Genomic DNA, 8,440 nt, shown 5'->3' with positions numbered 1-8,440 from the left:
TGGGGGGTGAGGGGTGTGGGGGCTCGGACTCCCTGCAACCTGCTGGTGTCCAACCCCTCGAGGTGGTGCATCCAGCACAATTGGGGCACACCTGCGGGCCGGCTGGGCCGCCGGTTTTGCAAAGCCTCTAGCGGACCCTCGGAGCCTCTCGGCGCATAGGTCGGGCTGTTTTGACTTCTGCGAGAACAGGCTGCCTTTACGCACTCGTCACGGAACCCTCGCTGCTCTCAGTGGCCACTTGTCTGACACAGAGTTTTTCGGGGCCTAGGTAGAGGAGATCAAAAAGGGAAAATGAGTTGACATTTAGTTGAAAATATTATTTAGAGGAAAAAATATATATATTTTTTTAAATCTTAAAACACGACGGTCACTCTTGCCATTTCTCAAGTTCTAGAGCGCAGGGAACAGACCTGAGGTAGCCAGCCGCACTGGACTGGACCTATCCCGTCGCGGTGGTAGTGGGTGATGCCGACTTAATTTTTCTCCTGCCCCTCCCCATTTCGTTTCTGCCTCCGGAAAAATCAACAACCTGGGCTTCTCCTTCAGGTGCCAACATCGGCCAGTTTCGGAGAGAGCCAGGGCACTGAGCGGCGAACGGGAGGGTAAGGGGAGAACAGTTTTTCCTCAAGGTTGGGAGCGCGACCCAGCTTGGTGGGAGCCAGGCCAATACAGCCACGCCCACCAACACTAACTGGGACTGTAGGGGACTCTAGGGACCTCAGCAGTGGCTAAGCTGTGTTGGAGTGCCACTGAAGAAACTTTTATCTCATTTGGTGACCTCTGAGGATTTTCATTTCGCACCCTCGGGCTTCATTTCCGCAGATTCTAACACTCGTCCACTCTACCCCAGCCCAAGTCGCCTGGTCTTGGACCAGAGCTAGCGGAGGGCGGTCTGACTTTTTCTCCTCTGGGAAGGGAAGACGATTGGTGTCTTCTTTGTCATTCTGTTCTTTATCTTGCTTCTTCTGGAAGAAACACAACTCCAGTCCAGCCAATCCCGATGGGGGCGGGGTGGGAAGTAGTGGCAGCCAATTTTTATTTCAAATTTCCTATATTTCCTTTTCAGGACCCCCTGGATGCAATCCAGCTCAATTGTGGCTGAGAAAACATACCCTGTACTCCCCAGAGCTGTTATTCTGCTCACCTCTTAGGCAGATACTGTAAGTTGTGGTTATGTTGGGAAATTCAGGACCCTATTTCCAAGGAGAGTTGTGCGGAACGTGTGTATGTTTGTTATTTTCAAAATCAAGCAAACGAAACAGCAGCCAATTAAAATGAAATATTTTTATTCTCCTCGCATGTTGTCAGTGATTTGCCCCCCGGGATCCACAATTTTCCCAAGCCTGTTAACGGGTGGCAATGAATGAGTGCCTCGTGTAATTTAATTTTCCTGTCACACTAAATAGAGCTACATTGTAAACCTTAGATCTACTCTTACTGATAGGATCGCCTTGTTTTGCCATTTGCACCATAAAGACCCCCAAAAGGGACACTGTATTGTGACCTCTACTCTTGAATTATTCAAGAACTTAATGACATTTTCCATTTTAAAAAGGGAACTAATTGCCATTGATGCAAAGCATGTGACCTTCTCTGGGTGCCCAGTATGAGAATGTAACCATCTGTATGTGCACACAGAGCTGCAGAACACAGGTAAAAATAGGAAAAAATGTAAACATAATGAGCTCAAAATGGATACTAAAATCATGCATATTATTTAATTTCACCCAAGCCATGACTTATTGTTCCACAAATTCTCCTTACCTGACCTAAAATCTGCATAAAATGCATATCAACTCAGGCCTGCAGTTTTGGACATGAATTGACTTTTTACCTAGGAGAGGAGCATTTAACATTTTGAAATCTAGTCTTCTTTCCTAAGTTAAAATTACTGTCTGAGGTCAAGCAAAATATCTAACAATCTGTCCCTTCCTCTCGTTGACTTTTCTTCATTTAATGACTTATTCACTCAGAAGGAAAAAAAAAAAAGTCAGAATCATAAAGAGACTGTACCTTAGTGTTTTCTGTCTGAATTTACCTTGGGTTTCTAGGAAAGCAGGCATTGCAATTCTTCATTGCTAGAATTCTCATTCTTTAAATAACTTGAAAATGGATGCTTTTCTTTTTTCAAAGTATAAAATAACTCCTCGTGTTATTTCCTATTGTCCTTTTTTTTTTCCCCCTAGTCCCAGAGGATTAGCAAAGGGAGAGTAATGGACTTCCATCAATGTCCTTTGGCATTTCACAGATCAGTCTGATTTCTCTCAGCCAGTACACACTCACTATAACCATTTTTAAAGTGTGAATGGAGTTAGGAAGTTGGAAAGCCAAACATTTTTTTTTTCCCTGTGCTGGGCTGCAGAAACTTCTTTTGAACTTGGAAGTGGTGTTTGAGACAATGCATAGTGATTTCTGCAGACAATGGACAGTTCCTTTTAAAATGGCACTCTCAATAAACACACCTAGGCTTAATCTGAAATATCCTCTTAAAAAGAATATCTTCTTTGTGTTCATCTGTGAATCCATATCTCTATCTTGCAGAATTTCCAGAAAAGAAAATGAAATACATTTGAACATCTAACTAAATTTTTATGAATCCCACATTATATCAACATATTTGACACAACTGCAGCTATGGCAGCCTGGAGTCATGTACAAAACAGAATGACTTCACTCCATCGATGGAAGTATATTAAATGCTATTTTAAAGGAGATTGCTAGAAAATCTTATCTGAATTACATAAAAGAGCATGTTTTATATTTCTTTAAAAGTAATTTGTTTTCCTCCTTGGTATTACATGCTCGTGTGCTCTTTAGCATTGCAGAAGAAATTGAATAAGTATATATATATATATTTTTTGTTTATTTGGTTTCTTTTGTTTTTGTAATGCTAAACTTAGAGCTTTGTGAATGATAGGCAACTTGATGTAGCATGTAAGACTGAAAAATTATCTCTTACAGCATGTCTATTATATTTGCATTTTATAGAAAAGGTATCAAGTAATTTTTTTCTTGGTGATGGTATGTTTTCAAAATAAAAATTTCATTTGCCTTTAAAACTGGCACCACAGAAAAATTACAATTATTATCATTATTATTATTATTATTTTCATGTTTAAAAACAGCTCTTTTGATCTAGAGACATTTTAAGTACTGCGGAAAGTTTGTGGCATCTTTAATACAAAGTAATGCTCCCTTCTGGCCCCATTTCTAGAATCATGATCTCCTGAATGGGTATCTGTGTTAATAACTCAGAGGTTCAGGAGAGGGACTTTACCAAGAGATCCTGATATAGGGCCATATTTCACCCAATTTCCATCCCTGCCTGCTAATCTTCAATACACACAAACCATCTTTGGAAAGCATTCCTGTTTGGCCTTACTACCCCTCCCACAGGGCAAACAGGAACTTTTGGGTCTTCATCTGTAAAATGGGCAACTTATTTCCATCCGGCCTGTTGTGAAGGTGGTGGTGTTAAGAGAACCACATTTCATCACAGTTATTTATATTTGATATTGGTGAAAATCAAGAGAGCTGTGTACACTGTTTTAAAACCCTGTGCATACATGGGAAAGGAAGGAAGGCATTATTGAGGGGGAAATAATTTAGTTTATGATACCTAGGCAGATATATTCAGGCCAGCCTGTACTTATTCACATAAAATTTCTTCTGTTTTCCAGGTTATAATTGGCTATAATAGCTGAGAATAGTTGTCTTAGTCCATTACATCATTCCTGTCAAGGAGTCGAATATGAGCATGTTTTTATCCTCATTTCAGAATTGTTTTGTACTCTTTTTCTCTTCCTTTAAGTAATAGGATGTATATATTTTTTAAAATCTTAGAACTAGCAAAGTCAACAGCTTTCTACCTTGTATTTATACAAATGTAGACACCTACATAAATCCATGACTTCTGACTGTCCACCCCCTCCCCACCCCCGGAAGTGATATCAAAATAGCTCAACTATGACATGGAAATTAATAATACTTTTTAAAGAAACTGAGTTTTGAGGATAAGGATGGGGATGTAGCTTGTTGTTAGAGGACTTGCCTGGTATACATGAGGCCCTAGGGTTTGATCCTCAGCACCTCAAAAAAGAAAAAAGAAAAAAAAATAGAAGTGCAGTTTTTCCTGTTTAGTAAATATTTCTTTCATAAACATATATTGTTTTGCAACCCTGTGTCAGCATTCTGCTTAGGCCTGGGGTACTGACCCAGCCAAAGAAGATGGTTATGAGGTCACTTAGCAATGACAATTTCCAGTTTGAGTAAATTTCACTATGGAAAAGGAAATACTCTGCTCTAGTCTGTTCTCTCTCCTCATAAAAATTGGGAGTTGGCACGAAACTCCTTAAAGATTTTCATATGTTGAACGAAGCTCATGTGTTGTTCTATTTTGAATTAATTAATAATTAAACCATGGATAAAGCAGACCTTGAGTTCATAAAGCCCAAATTCTTTTGGAATAGGAGGCATCATTCCTGTAATGAGAATACAGGGACTTTTCAAAGATTCCATCCTGAGGTAGTTTCCTTTCCAAACAAAATTCTCACAATTGGCTCACTCTTCTTAATGTGAATTCTTATGCATTCTCTAGATTTATTTATTCATAGCTACTGAGACAGAAAGATTAGGTAGAGGAAGGACATTCGTACATTTGGATGCTTTCCTCAGAGCCCTTAGTTCATGTAAACTGAGGAATGCATGACTTATTCACAGAGAGGCAGTGGTCTAGTTCCATATGGGTGCTGTGTGCTTATACAGAGCTCTCAGGGTAGGGAAATAGGGCCCATGAAAATCAAGAGTTGCATAACTGCACCAAAGCAACAGAAGGATACCCACCAGGATTTGTCAATTGAAAGATCTTAAAATGTAAAGATGTTGATTTGTCCTGCTGTCATAAGGAAGTTGTGGCAATTAAGTTGCCCACATAGACATTTAACCTCCCCTGAAGTTACTAAATCTCATGATGAATAAATAAAGATGCATGATGAATTTTTAGAACTCTATGGCCTAAAGCCGAGTGACTGATCTAAAACATCAATGTTTTTCAATGACCAGAAAATGTCCATCAAATCAGAGTGATCATTTGGAGTGAGAAGTGGCCTACTTTAGGTACCTTGTGGGCCTTTCTTTGCTGGCCTATAAAACATTGGAAATTAATTCCGGCTTCTCAAAAATATGACCAGTGACAAGAGTGGAAAACAGTCCTTTGGAGGGTAGGGAAGCTTTCCTCCAAAGAGCACTGAGCCCCACAGGGCACACCAAAAACTAGGTGACATGGAACCTTGTGTTCAGAAGGGTCACACAGATGGGATGCTGTTGGCAATGTTTTACAAAGGTGCAGAATCAAAGTGGACCCATGGCACAGCTACTGGGGAGAATCTTACCTCTATTAGTACCATTTTAATTACTGGGGTCAAGAAGAGCATAAAGGAATAAAACTCAACCTGTGAAAAGTTAAAAAAACCCCAAAACTGTCAATCCCAAAATGCATGGAATCATCTCTCATTCCCTTTTGAAGGCTGTGTATACTTTTTAAGCTGGGTATTTACTGCATGGGGGTTTCTAATATAATGTGATTTTTCATAGTGCTTTGTCTCTTTAAAGAGGATTCAGAAGGCCCTTGAAGTCCTAGGCCTTAAATCCATGTTAATAGGGGGAGTCTTTTTTTTTTTTTTAGTAGGTGGGGAGGTTTGATTGGAAGAAACATTGACCCTGGCTGCACTTTGGGTAAACTACAGCAGAAGACCTGATACGGTCTGCAGGGTACTTATTAACCACTGTTCATTTGTGGGATCAATATTTCCAGCAAAGGAGTCAACATTCAAGATACACCACAATGTCTGGCTCTTTTCTTGACACAACAATTTATTTTATAAATGCATCTGCTGGAGAAGAAAAGGGAGCACCAAGCACTGTGTCTTTTATCTCGGGGATATGCAAAGCGCATTTATTTTCAGCTTTTATCTCTGGAATTGTATGTTGATCCCATACATATAGATTGATTTTGTTCAGGTAGATAATGAAAAGTCAAGTGGAAAATTACACAATGGCACTCACGATCCTGGTCTTATATCGGTATATAAATTGGTTTATTATTTCATTCTATTAAAGAGGCTTTTTTTTTTTTTGGTACTGGGAAAACTTCAAAATGCATCATGTAGTCAGTCTCACTGAATTTTCCTTTGGAGGAGGAGGTGGGGAGGGAACACAATGGGGGCTGATTTCTTCTGCTCTTTTTGCTAATTACATTGGCTAAGTGATCTTCACAGAGGGTTGTCCTTGTGGCTTTTTGCTCTCCCTCTGCCCATTTCAGGGTGGTGCCTGTGGTTTTCTGTAACTCTTGAACCTCTTTGGGTGGGAACAAAAACGTCCATCATGTATATCCTGTTACATAGGTGTGTGTGTGTGTGTGTGTGTGTGTGTGTGTGTATATATATATATATATATATTTTTTTTTTTTTCCACCCCAGGCAATTCTAAATTCTGTCACGATGCCTGAAAGAGGCAACCCCCTCCTGAGCACCAAGGGACCAGGGGTGAGAGGGTGGCATCAGATAAAGGCCACCATCAAGGGACAGATTGGAGCCAGAATCTTGGAGGAAACGTTATTAATAAACATCTTCTGGACGTTTGGTAGCCCGTGGAGCTTGCTCCAGCTTAAAGCAATTAATTCAGGACACTGACATAAACTCTCCAGGTCTTTGACAGCTTGGAGCCGAAATAAAAATGCTAGTTCTCCGGGGAAGAGAGGAGGATGGCTAGCTCTTTTCTGGACTGTTTGCTTATAGGCCCAGCGAGCAACCTTCCTTGCAGAATGAAATGCAAGGGCACAAACAATGTACCAGGGAGAGAATAGAAGATGAGAATGAACAGTTTGAACTATTTGCTCAGCAGAAGGGCACCACAATGCTGGGGTAGTGGTTTTCCCATGCATCCACTGTCCCTTCTTTGGGTTCTTTTGTTGTCCCTGTCTCCTTTGGTTAGATAAGAGCACAGCTGCAGCATTGCAGCTAAGTAAGGCTGCACTTATCCCCTTAAATCTCGGGGTGCCTGTACTGTACCAGGTTGTGCTCAACTCTCTTTTATTTTACCAGGGGGGTGGTGAGGGAGAGAATGGAGAACTGAGGGGGAGGGAGACACAGGACTTTTCACATTGCTTATGTCTGATTCATGCTTTTCCCTGCCTCTTTTTCTCCCTTAAATTCAAGCTGTGATTAGATGCAATCTTCGTGGAGTGTTTATAGGGAAGGTTTCAGTGTCTTGTGGTAGTTGTCAAGTCAAAATGTTGCCTTTTGGGGAAGAAGGGAGAGGAAGCGTTTGTACAGTGCAGAGTATGATGAGGCAGAGTTTTTGGTTTAAATAATCAGCCCTCTCTGCTGCTAAAAAGAAGGAAAAAGTTGGGAACAGTTGATTTAAAAACTAAGTTTAATTGTGATTTGCCACTTCTGAAAATCAATTTGGGCTTCTCTTTTCCACATTTATTTGGTTCAGAATCCTAATGAATAGAGGTTGCTACAATCAGAGTTAAGAACAGGATGAACCAGAAATGGGACATAAAGTGTACTTTTGTAATTGCCATAAATTACACTTAGGATCAGAGTAAATGCCATTTAAAAAAATAATCAGATGTTCTTTCACATTTGCTCTTTTAAAACCAGAGCTTATTTTTAAATACCATAAGAAAAAGTAGACATAATAATAATATAAAAACAAACACAAAGTGCGGTTTACATTAAGTTGATTTTAAAGTCAAAATCGAACCCAGGTTTGCACTGTTGGATGTGTGTTCCAACTCGGTGGATTTTACCCCTGGTGTTGGTTTTGGAAGCCAGGATACAATGCTTAATTCTATGGTAATAAGGTTGATTTAGCCTGAATGGTCTTTATAAGGTGAAAAGGCAAAAAGTTTAACCCCAAAGAAAATTAATGGTTTACTATGATTGTATTAAATATTCACAGGCTAAAAGCCTACCCGCGGGAAATAAACAGTTTTCAATGCTTCGTGTGTATGTGTGTGTGTGTTTCTCACTGACAAAACTGGTGGTGGGGTTGGGCGGGGTGGGGGGGAGTCTACCGTATATTTTTCCTGCTGGGTGGTCAGAAGGAAAGGCCAGGAAGCCAAAGGCCTCCCATTGAGTCGCCGCTCTGCGAAGAGCAGAAGAGCCGACCTCACGTGCAGCCACTGAGGGCACCTGTTCATCTCTGCGCACTGTGGGGGCGAGCTCTACGCAGGCAGCAGGAGGGGCCGGGCGCGTGCCCCCTGCAGCCATGGAGATGATACCCACAACATGCTCACAGCAGATTTAGGACACCATCTAAAATATCCACGAAGCCATTTTCCAGCAAAACTGCTAAGTAATTTTAATGCCAGTGAGTATTACATTTGGTTAAAAGGGTGTGTGTGTGTGTGTGTGTGTGTGTGTGTGTGTGTGTG

This window comes from Marmota marmota, unplaced genomic scaffold (assembly GCF_001458135.2).
Source record: "Marmota marmota marmota unplaced genomic scaffold, marMar, whole genome shotgun sequence".
Classification (NCBI taxonomy): Eukaryota; Metazoa; Chordata; class Mammalia; order Rodentia; family Sciuridae; genus Marmota; species Marmota marmota.
The sequence above is the reverse complement of the archived record's forward strand: the minus strand, read 5'-3'. Positions refer to the sequence as shown.